The following is a 20,549-nucleotide window of genomic DNA, read 5'->3' as shown; positions in this document are numbered from 1 at the left end:
TTGTATAACAGTAAAGCAAGATAGCTGTGTTTCAACTACGAAAACTATGATGAATATTCGAGATAATACAACAAATAAACGAGAAATATTTGTAATTCGAAGGAGCCCCATGATCATTTTCTCTACGGATTCCACGTCTGATAACGATGGTCCTGAAATCGACCTAATTCTGAGGGATCACAAACACTTTATTTTTGGCATGAAATCAAATCAATTCATAATTTCATTATTATCCAAGTTAAACTATAATTAAAACACTGGATCAGGATAATGTTTAGCCTGTTTCCCAGACCGTGAATAACTTAGCATTTAGTTATTTTTCCTTTCTATTAGTTATATAAATGCCTTTCTTTAGTGCTTATTTTAAGCATTTTTAGTGCCTTTCTGCCTGCCTATTTTGACCATTAGTAGTGCCTAAACTTCCGGACTCTAATAATGAATTTTAAAAAATTAAGATACGCAGTTGGCCACCGCGACGTATTGACAGGTGCGCACGCAGGATCGACTTTTGAAGGGGGGCACAAATTTTTTCTTCCTCGGAAATTTTGAGTTACCATCCTTCAAAAGTATTTAAATTAACAGAAATTGGTTAATATAGCATATAAAGAGTATTTTCTTTCAATATTTTGTTTCATTGAAATATTAATTTTTGGTCAGCTTGGGGGGGGGGGGGAGCGTGTACGGGTCCCGTGCTCCTTTCTGCGTACTGAGTACGTATGAAGGCGGCATACAGTGATTTAATCGTGCTTACTTGGTACGTAGGTCGGCGCTGAGGGGTTAACAAGATATGGAATTTTAAAAGGGGGAGGTTTAGTGATTCTGCAGAGTGCCGCTTAAAGAGTTAACCAGTCTCTCTGCCGATCTATTTATTTTATTTCGTGCAAAGAAGAAAAAAGATTCAATCAAAAAAGTTCTTTTGGTCACCGTGTACGTTCACCAAATGGTATTTTTTCGAGAAAGAGACATTCATCTTCCTTCACGAGCGATTCCACACGAAATTTATCCTATACACGTATACGTTCATATCCATAAAAATCAAGATGGAAGAAACTAAAAAATAAAGCTTTTTCAAACACAACGTGAACACAATCTTGCTATCACCAGCACATACATACATACTACTTGGTGCCGCTGGGAGGTAAAAAAATTGTTTTTCACTTATTTACTCACTGTTTTTTGTTAGCCAGGTAGGGAAATGCGCGAAAGGAACCTTTCTTCATTTCCGCGATGATTCCCGCTGTTTTTATTGATGATGGGAAAGCAAAGCGCAAGAGAACAAGAAACTATATATATACATATATATCTTTCAGATCCCAGTTTTCAGACATCCATTGTAAAACCATCTGTTCTGGAATTCCCGCTGTCGCTCTGATCATCGCTCACGGGACTCCCGCAGCGACCATTAGGCTCGCTCGGTCGCTGGCTGCGCACGCACACATCACACAGGTATAAGCCCTCCATTTCCATCAATTCATTCATTCATCCAATCGCTTGCTGCATCCGAACAAGACGTCGTAAATTTCTGTTTTTACTCTCGTCTTCTATGATACGTACAATCCACGAGTAATTTTGATGAATGCAAAGTCTCCAATCCGACGAAATTTAGTATTCAACTACGTCTTCTTTTACAGACACAAAACAAATGTTTCACAAATTAATCAAATACACTAGCGTGCCGTCTGTTGCAGTTAGAGCTAATGTCAATCGAAAGATAGCAACACCCCAAGACGGATAAAAAAAAAAAGGTCATCAACGAATGCAAGGAAGCTTTCACATTTGCATCTTTTTTTCATTTGAGACAATAACAAGTAAATACTCAAACAAACACCTAGGCAGAATCGACAATAAAACAGCACCAATGACCCTCGGGAAAAGTAACGTTCTGGGGTTACTTTATTGCTCTTGCTTCGTTCGAAATACCCCAGCCTCACTCTTTCTTTCTCTCTCTCTCTCTCTACACACACACAGCACCACCAATTACCAATTTACATACCTTCAAAAAATCATATCAGATCTCATTATCGGAAACGGGGGTGGGGGGCCTTACGGCCCTGACAAAAATGTGAAATTAATGAAAGCTCACTATACATATATTGAATGGATATTAATTAATCAATAGTAATTCATCCAGTAAAATCATTTAGATCATTTTTTTTGTCGCACCACGGTCATTTTCTGCACACGAGGGCTAATTAGACCGGGACCTACAATTTATTGCCGATTCCGAACGGCAGGCTTGTTTTTTATACTCATCGAGAGGTTGGTGCGCTAACCCCTCGATGGGGGACTCCTTGCGGTAGCAGTTTTTTTTTTTTGCTGCGGTCAAGTCGCCGTTTTTTGTTGTACCCCTGTCAGGAAAGTTTTCTGATAAGGACGAACCGGGTATCGAACTCGCGACACCGCTAAACATCCTTTGGTACTTTAGGCGAGCATCTTATCGACCGGGCTACCGCGCCCTCACCCAGTAAATAAATGGTTGATCTTTGATACGAAAACAAGCAAAATAAGCAATGCCTCGTTGTGATAATCCTGTGCTATCATGAAATTCGTAAATACATTAGCTGCTGGGTCAAATGAGCTCTTGTGATGATTTATTTCCGGGATTCTTATTTTAATAGGATTTGTTTTGTTAAGAAGTACAATTTGTTTTGTTACGTTTCTGCCGTATTACGAATAAAATCAATAGAAAAAAAAAATAAACGGCACGAAATGAAACTATGGAATAAGAAAATGAAATACGCCATGTCCGAAATTCAGCATTCGTACGCAAAACGATGTCGAGAGGAAAAGGAACACAAGCGACTCATCTTTATCAAGGCAGACACAAAAGATAGATGAAATAAACAACAGTGAAGGGACACGAGGATCTCTCAACGGAAAGCAGCATTCAGTGCGCGCGCGTTCTACTGGGTGAAAGTCCAATTAAGAAAGACCTACAGGAATAAGCAAACACACGTAAGCCTGTTCATCTCTTAAAAAGATTGAATCACCAAAAGACAGATCATTTGAACAAGAGAAATACGCATCTGTGTAACAATACTTAATGTAAATATTATCGTACTGGGCAAATATTTTTCCTAGTCAGACTTAGTGGTGCCAGTAAGATTTTAGATTCACGCCTGCTGTAGGAAACAGAAGCTGTATTAATGCAGTCACTTTAATTATAGACACCCCAAATAATAATACCCGATAGAACCTCTCTGAAGAGCTGTACAAAGCCAATTATTATTTGTGCCCGGAATTTTTTCCTTATGTATTGGTCGATTTTCATAAAGAGACTACCTCAACAAAGGGCCAGGTTTTATGGAGCGCGAAGAGTGGCTTCGAAAGGTTTCACCGTGTACGGTATAATCTACTATCGGAATTTACAATGAAACCTTTTTGAAAGGCCACTTCCCAATAGTGGAATTTTTTTTCTGGTTTGGTATATTTTCTTACGCATTAGCTCACTACTTTTCTGAAGGGTCGATTTTACCAAGGATAGGTAGGCGGCCTTCTTAAGAGGTTATATTGCAGTTCTGGTAAAATGAAGATTTATCCTAATGACCCAAGATGCATCGAAAGACATACAGACGAGGCCCCTGTTTAGTCTCACGTTCACGGTGAATTTGATATCTCAAAGGTTTCCCCCCCCCCCCCACAGACATTTTTTTGAGGAAAAAAAAGGCTTTCCAAAAATTTGTCACTATTTACAAACCTAAGAGTAGCTATGCCTAATTAGGATACGCATAGAAATAACTGCATTAAGAAAACCAAAACAAGACAAATTTTAATGGATCACGTGCAGGAGGTGCCAAGAAAAAAAGTGAAATTCATACCAGAAATTCAACCTGAATTCGATTTTTCTCATACAACAAATTTTATTTTCACAAGAAATCACCAATCATTCATGTTCAAAAGAGACGAATATGCATCGAGTTCATTAGGGAGGGGAGAAATAATATAGAGGATAGAACTGAATAAAAAACAAAGGATAAACATTTTTTTTTCTTTCCTCTACAACATAATTGATAGGAGATGCTTTCTTTTGCAACTCCTGTCACATAAGAAACAGATTCTACAACGTGTTGTCTCGTAGCAATGCTTCAAGCAATTTATCGGTGACATTCGAAACCGGTAACAGCAGTCATTGACAGAGTGATCAACTACTGATACTAATGACAAATGACGGGAAGTGGTAGTTACTCAGAATCGAAATCCTCGCTATCAGACGATCGATGTTCAAACATACTGGAATTGCATTCATTGCAACAGACGCTTTGCTAATTACTTCTAGCACAGAAAAGTGAAGTTTTTATTTTTATGGAACTAGCATTTCGCTTGTTCAACAGTAGTCATAAACGATTCTTTTTCGAGATTTTAAACTACGTTGGTGCTGGCTTCTAACCTATTCCCATAATCAAGCTGAAAAAGACGATGTTGCCGTTGTCAGTTTCCTCCAATAGGCTTTGCATAAGACAAAAACATTCTGTTATTACTGGTGTGGCTATTCTTACTAAAATCAATAGTTTTTGTTGAAATAAATTACTGTAACAAAATTATACTTCCATTACCCCAACATAGTCTACACGTGTATAAAGCAGGGGGGGAAAAGGTCACATTTGAAGAGTTAGCACTATTTATAAAAAATTGACATTCAAGATCTTTATGGATTCATTTCCTGAATTATTTGAATTTCTTGAAATTGTTCTTTAAGCACTCTGAAATTACATAATACAAACAAAAATAATATTACTGCTGTCTACGAATAGGTCTTGTTCAGACAAATCAAATGGTATTATGCATCATTGGGGTCATTCAAGTATTACGTTAGCATCGGGGGGGGGGGGAGAGGGGGTTTCGGATTTGCTGACTTTTGATGACAAGGGGGAGGGGGGTTTGAAGGTTGCTTACGTCATCAACCACTCCTTTTTGAAGATATGAAATATTCTAAGCTGCTGACGAAATTTTGCTGACGGGGGGGGGGGGGGGGTCAGTGTTTTGCTGACTTTTGCTAAAAAGGGGGGGGGTGAAAAATGGCTGAAAATCTGCTTACGTAATACTTGAATGGCCCCATTCATGTGTGTCTTCGAGTTTAAGTAGCGAATAGGATAAACTGTAACCTCACGAAAACACGTCGCATTTCAACCCTTAACCCTCTAAGCGGTATTGACAAGATATCGCGCCTCTTAAAAAAACCTCTTATTTCAGCATTGTGGCCGGCCAAGATGCTCAAGCCCAGGTGTTTTGTAAAGTTAATTTCTTGACTGAACACTTTGCTTTTCCTCCCCCCCCCCTTTCAGGCTCGTTTACACGCAACAGATGATTTAGTAGTTAAGTAGATTATAGTCGTCGAGTACTAAAATCTGTTCTAACGTAAGTAATCAAGTGTGAATGGTCATTGGATGATAAGAGGCCACTCTCTCTGACGCATGCACATAGGGCCTACTTGACCGAAAAAGTAAGTAAGCCGAATTCTATCCTACTTTTCTACCTCACAGCATTAACAACTGAACCCGTGTAAACGGCCCTTAACGTCTGCATACATTTATTAAGTACAGTGAAGTACTTAAGTACATTTATTATATAAGTACAGTGAAACCTCGATATAACAATACTCTGCGGATCAAAAAAATATCGTTGTGGAAGAATTATTGTTATATCGAGAGACAGGAGTTATTAGACTATAAGCATTTTCAAACACCATTTGAAAAAACTGTCGTTGTAGAAGGATTTATTGTTACATAGAGTATCGTTGCATTGAGGTTTCACTGTACTTGACGACACTTACAATTTAGTCAACTACCAAAATTACTTGACGTGTGCAAACGGTTGTTTGCTTTGCACCTGTTGAAAATCGGAATAAAACCTACTTCAGGGGAAAAAAAAATTGATATTTTATATGGAAAGGTTTAAAGTGTCCCCTTTACTTATAGGCGATCGACGCGATGTTATACTGTAGGTTTTGACAAAAATTACGGTTTAAAAAAAAGTGAATTATTGGAAAGTACACAAGTAAAAAAATCAGGTGGTATATAAAATTGGATCTTGTTAATTGAAGTCCAACGGTACCCTATTCATATGAATACATATTCGAGTTTAGGTACCAGGCTATCGTTCTGTATTGCAACGAACTGCAAAAGACATATTCACGTCTAAACTTGCGGCTGTGTCGATGGCATATATATATAGCTCATAGGTTTTTTTTTCCAATTGACATTTGTTGGTAATTCTAGTTTTCAGTAATACCGAGATGCTCTTGGTTCTATTTACTTGGTACTATCGACTTTGTTGTGGTACTTAAGTGTTTTGATATCTTATTAAAGAGTAAATCTCTAAGATCGGTTTCCCTAAAGAACAATTTCGGTGGAGTAAATTGTTTTTGAAACACGAACTTTCATTCGATCGCATAGAAAATAAGCTTCGAATTTTAGACATCACAAGGTGTGCAAAAAGAAATTGAGATTTCGTAAGGTAGCAAAAAACGCCCACGAAGGGTTCTATCTCACACTCACTCTACAACTCACAGCTGGACTGTCCGTCTACTAACCCGCAATCACAGGACCATGAAAATCACGTTTTTTAGGGATGAACCTCCCATTTTTCTCTATTATCTCCTTATTTCCGGAATCTATCCCCTCCATCCGTTCTTCTTTCCCCATCCCAGAATCACTCAGGACATTTTTGGGAGAGAATTCCAAGGAATGTGATCGCCAGAGCCACAACCCATTACGTGACAACTCTTCAAGGAACGAATGAGTCGGAATACGATTCGGTTCTTTACCGTACATTGCTCCACCCCTCAATCCTACCACCTCGGAATCGAACCGAAGTCTCTGTCTCGCATATATACACACACACGCCAAATATCATTCGGTCCGTTTCACGGCTCTTCTGTTTTTCACGCTGGACATCACAATATCATTGGAGGAGAAAGAAATAGAATTGAACTGCTATATATATATATATAGCTGATATATAAATCCCTTTCTCCTTCCCTCTCTAGGGATGAGGGGAAAAAAAAGATGGAAAAGAACAAAAGGTGGAAAAAAAATCACCTCCGCGAAGGAGGAACGATATCAGGGAGTGTTGGGCAGAAAGACATTTTCTTCGACCAATAGAGAAATTCGATTTGCAAGGTCTTTTCATGGAATGTCGGATTGAGGCGATTTTTGTATTTTCTTTATCTCCAAGCGTCATTCTCTCCTCCCTCTCTGGATGTCTTTTTCGCTTTCTAAGGTATATGCAGACAAAAACGGCCCAATATCTTGAGCCTTTCAGCAAAAAATATATATTAGAAAGAGAGAGAGAGAAAAAGAGAGAAAATTCAGATATACTTACAGTAGGTATATATGTATATACAAACACACGCACACAACGAGCTCACACAGAAAACTACTTCACATACAAAATTTCAAAAATAACTTTCAACCACTAGGATTTATTTGTTTTTTCTTTCATGCTTAACACCGCACCAAGAGTTACTTGAACGTGCCACAGCATATTCGAAATCGTGACACGTCTCTGCATTTACTCAGAGCGTAAGAACATAGACTTGGCCATATTTTTGCATAAGTTGAGTACTAACTTTCGGGATGGTCGTAAGCAATGAATGCGATACCTGTAAGACTTTGACTTAGTCACGTGAGGTGAATAAAATAAAAATTTCATCGCACTGTGTGTGTGTACCCACGCGATATAAATTCTTCAAACTGAAACTCTACTTAGGGCAAAATTACACTGTAAAGTAATAAACGACCTTTTACAAAACTTGAAAAAAACCAACCTACCAATATGCCGACCGGTTACATTCGCTCGAATATAATCGATACGTTTATTGGTTGCATTTTTCAAGTTTTATAAAAGAACTTTTATCAAGTGTAATCTCGGCCTTAATCTCAGGGTTTTATTTACTTTTTCAATTAAGGCACAACTTTCAGAAATTTCATCAAGTATCATTTAATCGTTTTTATCGCAACACAATCATTATGTGCACATGAGAACTAACGAGATCAAGACCTACATTTTAAAAAGTAGTCTTTACGAAGCATTCAACTTCATTTTAATGGTTATTACTCAATACAGTACAGTGTTGTAAAAAATTCGAAGCCATAATATAATTAAGTTTTTTCTTCTCACTTTTTCTAGATTTAATATAATATGAAGCCTGGCTACGAGAAAATGCGTGTAAAAGTCATTTTGATCATAAGGATAAGAATCCTTTTGATCATAAAGGATCAGCACGATCTGGATTTCTGCACCGACAAAAGAGATAAATATATAGTGCCTTTAAATATGCTCCCATTATTTAAGGGCTCCTAGTTTTAAGAACACATACTCGCTGACTAACCAAATATCTTTGAACCTAGCCCACAGTTTCCCAAACTTTCTATTCCATCGCCCCCTTCATCAGAATTTTTTCTCTCTCATCCAGGCCCGTCATTTAGGGGGCAGTTGCCCTCCCCCCGGCTTTTGAAAATACACTAAAAATGGTGTATGTATATATATATATATATATATACACATACATACATTGAGTACATCTGCTTTGCCCCCCCCCCCCCCGGAAAAAGTTGAAATGACGGCCCTGCGTTGAAATACGGCCCTAGCCGTAAGAGCCCCTTAACATTTTACTGTCCGAATTAAGATTTCAACTGGTTTTCTTAATTTCTTCTATTGTTTCCGCTTTTGATTATTTAGAGATAGCAGGAATAAAATTCATGCATGAAAATTTTCTGCAGTTGCCCATATCCAAACAAACAAAATTTAAAAAAAATTATTCCTTAAAAATAGATAATTGAAAAAAAATTGAATTTGTGGCACAAGTGCTGAAATGAATGAAATTTCCGTTTTGTGAATTAAGTTTGGAATCTCTCACGTTCAGGGAAAAAATCATGTGCTTTCATGTAGGAAAAAACATTTTTTTTTTTCTAATTAATAAAATCGATGTTCCCAATTCAAAACATTGCCGTTAAAAAGGTTAATGCTTCTTTTGGACAAAAATCCCTCAAGGGGTTTAATTCATCTAACCCCATAACTGAACAATTAAACTTGAATTCAATATGTTTAATGAAGAGATCGGATACAAAATTCAAGGAACTACCGTTGCGTCAATAAAGCCACGCAAAATTTAATTCATAAAATAACTTACTGCTGACAATTAGATTTCTTCAACTGTAATTTTATTAACTGTAGAAATATAGAAATGGAACATAAAAAAAAATCGGGATGAAACGAAAGGCATCGACGGAGAATCCAATAATTGCGACCCTTAAAACACGTCTGCAGATATTTGGAACATTTAATATTTTTCATGATCGAAAAACCAAAGAAAAAAAATTACTTTGAGAGTTATGATGTAATCACCAGAGGAGTAAGAAGCTGAGAGCTGCCGTCTTTAAGTTCCATCAAACATGTATATAGTAAGCGAGTGAGAGAGCTACCGACGCCTGCGACGTGCGATGTAGAGACAAAAGAATGATCATCACCACCACCGAATTCAATCGATAAACTGCGTCTCCTATCGTAACGTAAAAGACAATAAAAGAAGAGAGAAAATCCGATGTATCGACTTTGTAATAATCCTAATGTCGCGTTAAAAACCACCACAAAGCAGAGGGGGAAAAAATACAATAAAAAGAAATCCCGCTATCTGAAATTCAAGAAAATGACAGGTCAATGTGAAAGAGGGCAGTAGAGATAGAAAGTAAAAGTGGGGGAGAAAAACACATCAGCAGCAAGAATTCCGCTGAAAAGGGAGAGGAAGTCACCGACACAAACCCATGCACCTATATACATGTCGCTTGCTCAGAACTGGAGAAATACCGAAATGATTTTTCAATACGAGGCCCTTCATTTCCTTTTCTGGGGAGATTGGTGTAATATTAGCGCAACCCAATAGAGTGGCAAAATGCCTTTTCCAATATAAGGGCCAGCGGCTTGAGCTATTCTAAGAGGAGGAGGGCACCAGCATTCATCTTTTCCTTTTTTATTCTTCTCCTGATTCGAAACCCAAGAGACCTTCACTTGAACGGAAGGGAAACAAAGACTCATACTCTTTTTAACTGTCGACAGAATGCAGATCGAAAAAACCAGGGTGAAAATTAAAAAAACAAGAAATTTCTAGATCTAAATATCAAAATGTGCAGTCATACGAAGTGGGGTGAAATAGTAGAATGAAACTTATTTGAACCAAGACATTATTATTGTCGCCCATATTATTATATACATACATCCATACTTATACAAATATGATTTCGAGTCGAAGGGGGGGGGAACCCCCCCGACAAAACCGGCACTCCTAACAGCTGGAAGCACTTTCTTCCGAGATAGTTGCTTATTTGCATGCAGACTACGATTGCAGTGAAAACAACTCAGCATTTTAGAACAGGAGTCTTCAATCTTTCAGACACACACGCACATTGCGGACCAAATTAAAACTTTCTGTGAAGCCACCAAGTTATATTGCAGTACAGTCGATATAACGATACTCTGAGGAGAAAAAAAAATATCGTTGTGGAGAGGTTATCGTTACGTCGAGAGGTAACATTATCATTAGTCACCACCAAAGTTATGCTGTTTTTGGCATCATGTTCTGAACCAGGGTTGTTGATACCATCATAAAATGCATAGATTTATTCACGAAAGAAAAACAAGCACTAATTGATTAGTTGATTTAATAAAATTCAGTTAGTTGTTCCACACTGAAAAGTAATTTATTGCACAGCACTATTGTGTACTGTACAACTCCTGTAACACTTTTGGAGGGTAGGTAGCGCAAAATATCGATGTCATTAAACACTCGAGTGAACAAAAACTGATAAGGAATTTATAAGTACATTGAAGGTGTTTTTTGAGTGAAATATAAAAAATATCGCTGTGTAGAGCAGTTTCGATATATCCTCAAAAAATATCGATATCGTTATAGAGATATTTATCGTAGTAAAGAATGTTGTTGTGTATCGAGAGGAGTTTACGATTAGACCTAAGGCAACTTCAAACAAAATTAGAAAAAGTATCGTTGTAGAGAAATTTGTCGTTATATGGAGTACGTTGTAGCGAGGTTTCCCTGTATTTAGAATTGCGAGATACTGTCCAGACTCACAAGGATTAAATATAATTTTATGTACAGCGACGTCATAACGGATGAGCCAACGAGGCCCACACTTTTTTAAATTCCGAAATTATTCCTTTAATTGATAATAGGTTCTTATTGAACCATTTCTTTAATGAAATATGAATTTTTATGGATCCCTGAAAATTTTTCTTTCATTAAATAGAATTTTCATAACTTCAGAAATTCTTGTTTTTAATGAAATATGAATTTTCCTTAATTTAAATGCAGTCGAATCCCGTTATAACAAACGTCAAGAGACCGGAGGAATCACTTCGTTAAAACGAAATTTCGTTATAAAGGAATTCCAGGTTACCTAGCATTGTTCATATGTAAACTTATTTGGGAAATTAAAAAAGTGTTCGTAAAAACGAGATTTTCGCTATAACGGTATTCGTTAAAACGGGATTCGACTGTATGAATTTTTTTTCAATCCCTGAAATGATTTCTTTCATAAATTCTGAATTTGTTTCTACATATAATTATTTCTCATAATTATTCTTAAACTACTTTCGATGTTCATGAAACTATTTTTTTTAGTTATGAATTTTCATTAATTCAAATTTTTTTTTTCAATTAAATGTTTTTCATTAATCAGGAGATTATTTTCCTTCATTAAGTATGACTTTTTTTGAATCCCAGAAATTCCTTTATAAATTCTGAAATTTTTTTAAAATTATATTTCTTGTATTTATTCTGAAACTACTTTCGACAATTCTGAAATTATTATTTTTTTATTATTTATGAATTTTCATCCGTTATGAAATAATTTCTTTCAATACTCCTGAAATAATTTTTTCGCTAATTACTGAAATGATTTCAAGCATTTCTGAAAATTCTAAAAATATTCCGATACATGCTTGTCTATTTTTTTTTATCGTCTTTCAATTTTCAGTAGTTACTCAAAATGATCAACGGATGAACACTCTAAGGACCATATACGGCCCACCGGTCATGCGTTGAAGACCCCTGTCTTAGATCATAGTTTTTATAAACTTTTTGTGTGTGCTCTCTCTATCGCCCCACCTTCTTCAAAAATGTTTCTTCTCATCGTCCCTCAACTAATTTGGGAAACACTGCTCTAAATTATCGCGGATTAAAAGTATTTTCTAAGACGGCTAGTTTCCGAGTTGGTAGATACATTCACAAATGAAATTTTAGTTTCTCTTTAAAACTGCAAATAGCCTAGAACGTTTGAAATAGTGTGCCATCTCATATATAAATGTGAAAGTATGTATGTCTGTTCTTTATACAAATCTACAGTTTTAGGCCGATCGTCACCAGATTTTGCACATATACCAAACAGGACCGGGAATGAACCATAGGCTACTTTAAAAGTTCGTCAGAGCTGGGTAAATGCCCGAAATGGGAGAAAAACTATGGGTAACAATAGTTTTGGGGCCTCAACAATCACTTTCGGAACGTTTATTTTGATTACCGTGGTTCCCAACAATGCGTTTCAGACGTGTATATGCCTTTACAATGGTTTGTCGCATCTTTAATGCTGCCATTATAACAGTTTATTCCTTTATAATGTTTTGTCAATTTTCCAATCTTCCCAGTAATTGAAGAAAACCCGGGAAGCGCCAGATATTTTTGCTTGCCTATATACAGGGTGTCCTGTAAGTGCTAATACGGCCTTTATCCCATCAACCGCCCATCGTAGAGGTATAATTTCAGTTTAAAAAATGCTTAAAAGGCGTTTGAATAATATTCGCTGCACAAGCTTGACATATGATATCACTAACAACAGAGGACAACAAGTACGACGACAAAATTAGGAATAAAAATGTTCAACGCCAGCTGATGAACTCAATGCTTGCCTTAAATCATCAACACTCTGGCACGAAGTTAAAATATTCTCATTATCCACCAACATGCGAGTTCAACTGCAAAATGTCTCAGCGCTGCTATCATTTTCACATCATTTGATCAAACTTGGCAATGGGAGAATTCCCGTAGACCCAAGCAGTGGACTGACTGCGTTCCCAAATGGATTTTACCAGTTGTTAAACTTAGTTCAAGAACTTGCAGACAAAGTCTTCCCAAACATTTAACAAAATCACCGAAACCATGAGTGGCTCATGGAATCATGAGAATCGCTCTCTCACAAAACCATGAGTGGCTTTGTAAGAGAGCGATTCTGGCACCGAAAAATGACAGTGTGAACAAGATCAACGAAAAAATACTAAAAATTATTCCGGGAGACTCCATCTTACAAATCGGTTGACACTGTCACAGACACAATGCAAACAGTTCCGTATCCTGCAGAATTTCTGAACTCTTTGGATATTCCGGGTGTGACCTTCAAAGTCGGTGCACCTATAATACTTTTAAGAAATTTGGAGACATCGAGACTCTGCAATGGCACCAGACTTTGCATGAAGAAATTGCACAATTACATCATGAATCTAACTGGATGTGCCGAAGGAGACGACGTCTTCATTCCACGTATTCCAATTATCACTGAAGAAATGCCATTCACTTTCGAGCGGTTGCGGTTCCCATTCGTTTAGCTTTTGCCATGACAATCAACAAAGCACAAGACCAGTCGTTAGCAGTGGCAGGTATCAACCTATTCGAGCCCTGTATTTCACACGGACAGCTTTTCGTCACCTGTTCGCGTGTTTGTAATCCTAAAAATTTGTACGTCTACACACCAGATGGAAAAACAAAAAATATTGTGTATCCACAAGCGATTGCCTGAAGTTTTTAATTAAAATATTTAAAAACAAAAATAATTTTTTATCAAGAAATAATTAATAAGCTATACATATATAAATTTTTTACGGGGCGGGCAACGTCGCCGGGTATCAGCTAGTTTTATATAATCCTAAAGTTACGTTTCTAGCTTCCCCTTAACATTTTTTCATTTTTCCTCTAAATTATATACAGGTACAATAAAATATTTAACAAATTTATTAACAAAGGAAAGAAAAGACTTTTTTAGCAAATAATTATAATCCATGAGAAGTTCCAAAGTAATTTAAGGGAAAAATAATAATGCTCGAATGCCTTAACATGAAACAGCGAAAACCTTTTCACCGACTATCGTCATCGCATTTAGAGCTAATAATGAATCCCTTGCTGAAAAACAGTGCTAAAATCTTATCCCAACTACGAGGCTCCCAGATTTATACGATATAGATGTTAGTTTTTTTTTGGTTAACAATCGGTAGTGTCTTCAAAAAAGCACGCGAGGTACGAAAGAATTTAAATGTTAAAAAATGTTGGATCTTTAAAACCCTCTTCCTATATCAATTACATTAAAAAAATCATTACGCGTGAATTCAAATGATGTTAAAAAACAAGAAAAAGACAAAGGCCGTGGTTTAAAAGAAAAAAGTTCAAATTCAAGAAAATCGATCTTTAAGAGCATTTTATCAATTCAAATTTTTGTTCAGAATAACATATCGGCCATTCACTGTCATTTGAGCATGAAGACAACCAATATTTATTTTATAAGCCCCCCATTAAACATACGAAGTTTCTTTTTTTTTTCGTTGTTTTATAGAATTTTTATAATCTTCCGATATAATCTTGCCTGTCTTTCAGGAACATGTCTCACTGCTACATTTTTTTAAGAAAAAAAATTCTTTTTGAAATGTAGAATCACCCGAAGTGAAAGATTTAACAGCTGCTTCAAATTTATGATCGACGGAACAGGGAAGGAGGTTGCGGGAAGCAGAGATAGGAAGAAAGTGCAAAGTGCACTTTTCATTTACAGTTGACATGCAAGGCAAGTGTATCGCGACGGAATTTAGGAGGAAAATGGGAGAAACGCAATGCAGAGGAAAGTAGCTAGTAAAGAGAAAAGGATAGAAAAGAAAAAAAAGCTGTACATATAAACAATTCGGGGGAAAAACACCAGCTCCATAAAGAGAACGAGAGCAGCTACTGAATCGACTGTTTTACGAGCTCCCACTAGCCTAAAAGAAAAAATACTATCCAAAAAAGGAAAAAGACAGAAGGACGGAAAGGAAAAAATCTCTACCAGTATTTACAGGTTACCGTTTTCCATTAAGGGCAACCCAAACTAATAGTAACAAAGGAGACAAGAACTAAACCTGAGAGAGAGAATGTAATGCACAGGCGCGTGTAGTATCTGGCACGCCTTCTAAACCTAATGTGAGAACCAAATTAGGTCTTCATCTGCAGTCAAACTCGATTATAAATACAGTCACAAGGGTGTCGCAAAATTGTGGTCGTTATAGCCGAGGTGTCCAGAAAAACTATGTTTCCGAGATATCGGCATGAAATTTATAATTCGATGATGTCGTGAATATCAATTTCACCTTAATGTAAATAATGCAAAATTAAATAAACTTTTCACCCTTTCCCCAGGATACAATGTTCGTAAACAGGGTTGTAAAATGTATGTTTCAAATCTGAATTTATGATAAAGAGGACAAGTGTGAGTTTTTTCACATTAGCGCATTCTTTGCAGTGGGCCCTAACGTAAACTTAAAGAATAATACTTTGTCTTGGTATAAAAAGAAAAATATAAAGTTTATAAAGTTATATTGCGTAATATACTGATCACTGTACATATAAGTAATATATGTGTATACTATTGTGTGTGAAAAATTATATATATACTGTAGTATATATATAATTCGAGCTTTCCACAGAAAGAATATTTCGAGAAAAAAAAGATCATGGGACCGTTATTTCTTTTTCGATCAACATTCAAGTGTAGGCATTGATATCAATAGTTAAAAAAATTAATTCATGAATATTCGTCGTAATATTACAAAACAATTACTGTAACTTCATTACCGGTAACGAAATAGTATGACTGGCCGCACGTAACAGAGTAGAATTTGAGAACGATTCTTCAGCAATAAAAACAAGAGTGAAAGAAAGCAGAAGCAGACATTCCCAATCGAAATCGAAACGAAAGGTGGAGAAAAAGGTCCAACAGAATGGAGGGAAGCCACTACCTTCGCTAAAAAATATTTGCAAAAAATCGAGTTCGGTGCAAATGACGCCCCAATCAATTCAGCTTTCTCCCTGCCAGGTCTGATCATCATCAGTACCAGCAGGGTCGAACTCCAAATGGTTGGTTGTTTCGCTTGACTCCGTAATGAAAAAAATAACACCGCTTCGAATGGGATCCAGCAGGGAAAATAAGTGAGCGGTCATTAACGCAATTGCAAATACTTAACAGCAGTTTGTTTTTCTCCTGGTAAATGCAGTGGCGGTCAATATATATATCATCCAAAGAATATGCCAATTTGCTGCAACATTTCTATCGAAAAACATCAGATAGAAAAAATATCACACATATACCCTAACATGAAATTGCTTCGAAAATAGTAAAGTTATTCAAATAAAATCCAGAGGGAATCCTTTTATAAATCTTTTAATAACAACGAATGATAATTATATTATGACACACTTAAAACGTAAAATACATACCGCTAACTCAACTATCGAAACTAACTACTGTGAAACCTAAGACGGACACTGCCGAGACGGAAACCTGCCTTAAACGGAGCAAATATCTGTGGTGTTTGGTCAGAACATAATTCCAAAATCACATTTTTGAGATATAAGCATTTTCATTGTCATTAAAAAATCAGAAATAAAGCATACACACAAATACAAATGAAAATATCATACATCAGCATGTTGTTTAGCCGCACGCACGTATTTGTGCATTTATCTCAGTTCTAATTAGTTATAATTAGCAAGACCTACTTTTAGATCAAAAAGCAATTTTTTGGAGATGTCATGTTCTGACCAAACACCACAGACATATAGTTTGTGAATTAATGCTTTTTCAATCATAGGAAACCTCTTTAAGATGGAAACTGTCTTACGTGGAAACGGAAGGCATATTTAGTCTGTCTGTAGATACAAAATCTGCTAAAACGGAAAGAATTTTTGGCCAAGTGCAAGTTTTTGTCCATTGGATGGGAGGAAAGTTCAGTCGTTCCTGCCCCCCCCCCTTTTGTTATAGGCAAACTCTTTCACTTCTTGGAAAAACGATGAATGCTTATTATCTAGTATCTGAACTGGTTCTCGGGGTCGGGCTTGAGAGGAAGCGGATTTACTATTCAAAATTGAGTAAAAGGTTGTTTAGCATTTCATTTATGATGGAAATGGTGACTTTTGTTAGAAAACACTCCGATTTCTTGGAAAAAATTTGATAATTTCGGGAGTTTAATACGCGAAGGAGACTGAATTATTGTTCACAATTTAGCGATACCGTGTTTTGGATACTGCAGGGATTTTCATTCAGTGTAGAGATGGCCACCATCAACAAGAAACGCGCATTAAATTTGAACACAAAAATGCTAGAGATATGTAAAATCTTTCTTTCTTAAACGTATATTTTGGTTGTTGATTTAAAAAGGTATGTGAAATTTCTCAATTTTTATTTTAAATACTGTGTAACCTTGCTACAACGATATCTTTTACTACGATAAATCTTTCTATAACGATATTTTTAGAAGATTTTTGAAACCACTATGAATAACGATATTTTTTTATATTTCGCTCAAAATCGTTTTGAATTTAATTTTAACTTCGTCACTTGTTTTCCTTCTTCTCAAGGCGCCTGATAATATCAATATTTTGCACTAAAAAATCTCCGAAAGCCAAAGTAAGTTATTGGTTTTGCTACTTTCTGTGTAAGACACGAAAATGCAATGCAGTAAACTTCTTTACAAGGACAATGCATCCAAGTGAATTTTATTAATTTTTTGCGGCGAATAAATAAATAAAAGAGCATTTTCTGATGGTATTAACAATGTTGATGTAGATAACAGCAGCATAAATTTGATCACACGTAAGGATAATTTTGCCTCTCGATATAACGATATAATCCCTCTACGATATTTTTTCTTTATCCGCAGAATATCGTTATATAGAGGTTTCACTGTTTAAAAAATTTCAATTTTTGACAAAAGTGTTTATTCTATTGCTATTCAGGAGAACGTTTTATATTGAATTTTAACTTCAGCGCATTTAATATGAAATTTCAATTGTATAGTTATTTAAAACAGCAAACATGAAAAAATTCAAAATAATATAATATGCATGTCTCTGTTTGACACTCGTTGGTTTATAGAAGTTAGGGTGATGCTCTGAAAACTCAAGTTTCGTAAACGATAGAAATAAATCACTGCATATATTTTTATATGCACCTCTATAAAACGGAAACCTGTCTGGAACGGAAAATAATTTCGGTCTCTTGACCTTCCGTTTTATACAGGTTTCAATGTACCAGCAGAAGTGCGCTTTGCATGGATTTTTTCTGCACTCGTATCATTAGGTTGTGCGATAAAAAAACAGGGCTATTATTAAACCGTACACATGCACCACATGCTGTGGCCTAACATATTTATAATGTCAGAGTGCGTCTTGTGTTCGAGAAGTGCTGCCATCTATTACCTTCATCTTAGAAATGAAAGCGACAGATGTCTGAACTTTCATATTTATGTCAGTTATCGTGTTAAAGATCTGCCTTTCTCGGTAGAGAGACTGTCAAATAGTCTAGGGACCGGCCAAGGTCCGAAGTCTAGCCAAAGCGCCGAGACCTCAGATATTGGCTATGGCATATTAACTGGATAAGTCTAGTAACTGGATAAGTCTAGTAACTGGATAAGGGGAATGTCATTTCTGAATATGAAACTGCAAATATACACTAGCCTCTCTTGGAATAAAATTAATGCGTCATTCAAAGTTACAGTTTTGAAAAGATTGTTTTCTTACTTTACAGTTATTTTCAAAATTATAACTGATGGTGATACCAATGATTCATGGGTACCCAGACATGCCATCATTGGCTTAAAGCTCGTCAGCAGTAATGAATGTTCAGCTTTGCCATGGAAAGGGGGTACCCCTTTAAGACAACATAATCGTAGTACAATAAAAAATCTCTCAAAAATTTAATTTTTTTAAATTCAAAGTTCGTTAAATACATCGCCTCAGTGGCACTGAAACCTAGAGGACACATGAGACTCCCCCTCCCGAAACAACGTTTCGAGGTCGCCGAGTTCCTTAATAATTCATGAATATTCAATGCAATCTCAACCTGCATACGCCCTTGTTGGTCGTATATACGGACGTCTAGCAACCCTAGCTCCCCATCCCAGTTTCCTTGGTATTAGAGCTCCTAAGGCACCTACGACGAAACATTCTTTCCGACAAAAGTTCCGCGAGCTCGACCATGCAGTATGAAAATGAAACCGGGTCCGGACCCGCCGCGCTGAACCATTCAAAACCTGTTTTTATCCCATGGGGCGGTTTTGACGGAAAACAGGTTTTTGCGCGTTTGGGCATCGAGTAGAGTCAACACCTTCTATAGCAGAAAGCCTTCGCGCGAAGCTTTGACGTCACCGAAGTCGTCCATTTCACCTGCAGCCATTGAATAAAACCCTTTTTTTTGCAGTACATCCAATGACTATAGGTTAAATGTACGACTTCAGAGACGTCACGAGCTTCGCGCACAGACTTTCTGCTATAGAAGGTCTTGGTAGAGAGGCGGGTTTAGACGCGGCTTTACAGATTGCCTTCGCGCAGAGACAAAACAGATCGGCTCCGAGTTTGTCTTCTCTCGAACTTTCTCACATGCGTATATAAATTCATCGTTACGATAAAGATCGATGAAATTTTATAATAATAAAAATCTCGAAGACCCGATTTTTTAAAAACCGATTTCTGTAGTATTGAGTGTCTCCCCGTAGCTCCGTATTTCTTTTTTTCCTCCGTATTTCATTTTCATTTTTTCCGTCCGTAGAAACTACGGACGTCCGTAGCAATTGGCAACTCTGGGTACAGTTACCATTAATCATGCTGATGGAAAAAAAAACTAATACGTGTTTCCGAAAAAAAATCGAAGTTGAGGAAGCACAAGAATCTGAAAGACTACGTACACACACATACATCCTATAATTAATAACCTGATAAAAACGAACCGTTTTAAGGCAGGGCAATCAATTTCAAACTCAACACAAATACTGAAATCGCTAGCAGAGGCTTATTCAGAAAATTTGACATAATTCCAAACTTTCCAAAAACAGTCTGATAGAGGTGAAAAGTGAGATCTCTACTCTTTGAGAAAGAATGGTAGAAGGCGAATGGTTTTTTTTTTACTTCAGTGTCGAACAAATGTGGTGAATAAGTATGGAACTTTATTTCTAGCTTAAATATGTGACATTTCAATCTCGTCCGCATCCAGAAAACAAACGTCTTGGGGGGGGGGGGGCAGAAGAAAAAGCCGCCAGCGAACATAGTAGATAGAATGATGTAGGCTATAGAAGCAAAAACAAACATCAATCTCGTTCATCCTTTCTAAGAAACTAAGGAACATAAAAAAAGGAGGAACAAAGGAAAGGATAAGGGGAAGAAAAAAAGGAAGAGGGGACGCTGCTGCATTTCTAGTGAACGATAATGTTGATGCCTCCGAGGCAAACAGAATGAGAAAAGATCGAAACCTAGGACTACA

General features: G+C 36.6%; 1 protein-coding gene across 1 annotated transcript in view; it reads right to left on the bottom strand.

Moving 5' to 3' along the window:
- Positions 1–20,549, bottom strand: part of mib1 (E3 ubiquitin-protein ligase mind bomb 1) — a 135,383-nt gene that overhangs the window by 43,870 nt on the left and 70,964 nt on the right. The gene's annotated exons all lie outside the window — the stretch shown is intronic.

The sequence above is a fragment of the Pholcus phalangioides genome, unplaced genomic scaffold, assembly GCF_987345545.1.
Source record: "Pholcus phalangioides strain wild (caught in Gottingen) unplaced genomic scaffold, Ppha-v1.0 ptg000008l_1, whole genome shotgun sequence".
NCBI classification, from domain to species: domain Eukaryota; kingdom Metazoa; phylum Arthropoda; class Arachnida; order Araneae; family Pholcidae; genus Pholcus; species Pholcus phalangioides.
Note: the sequence above shows the minus strand (reverse complement) of the source record. Positions and strands in the feature narration are given on the sequence as shown.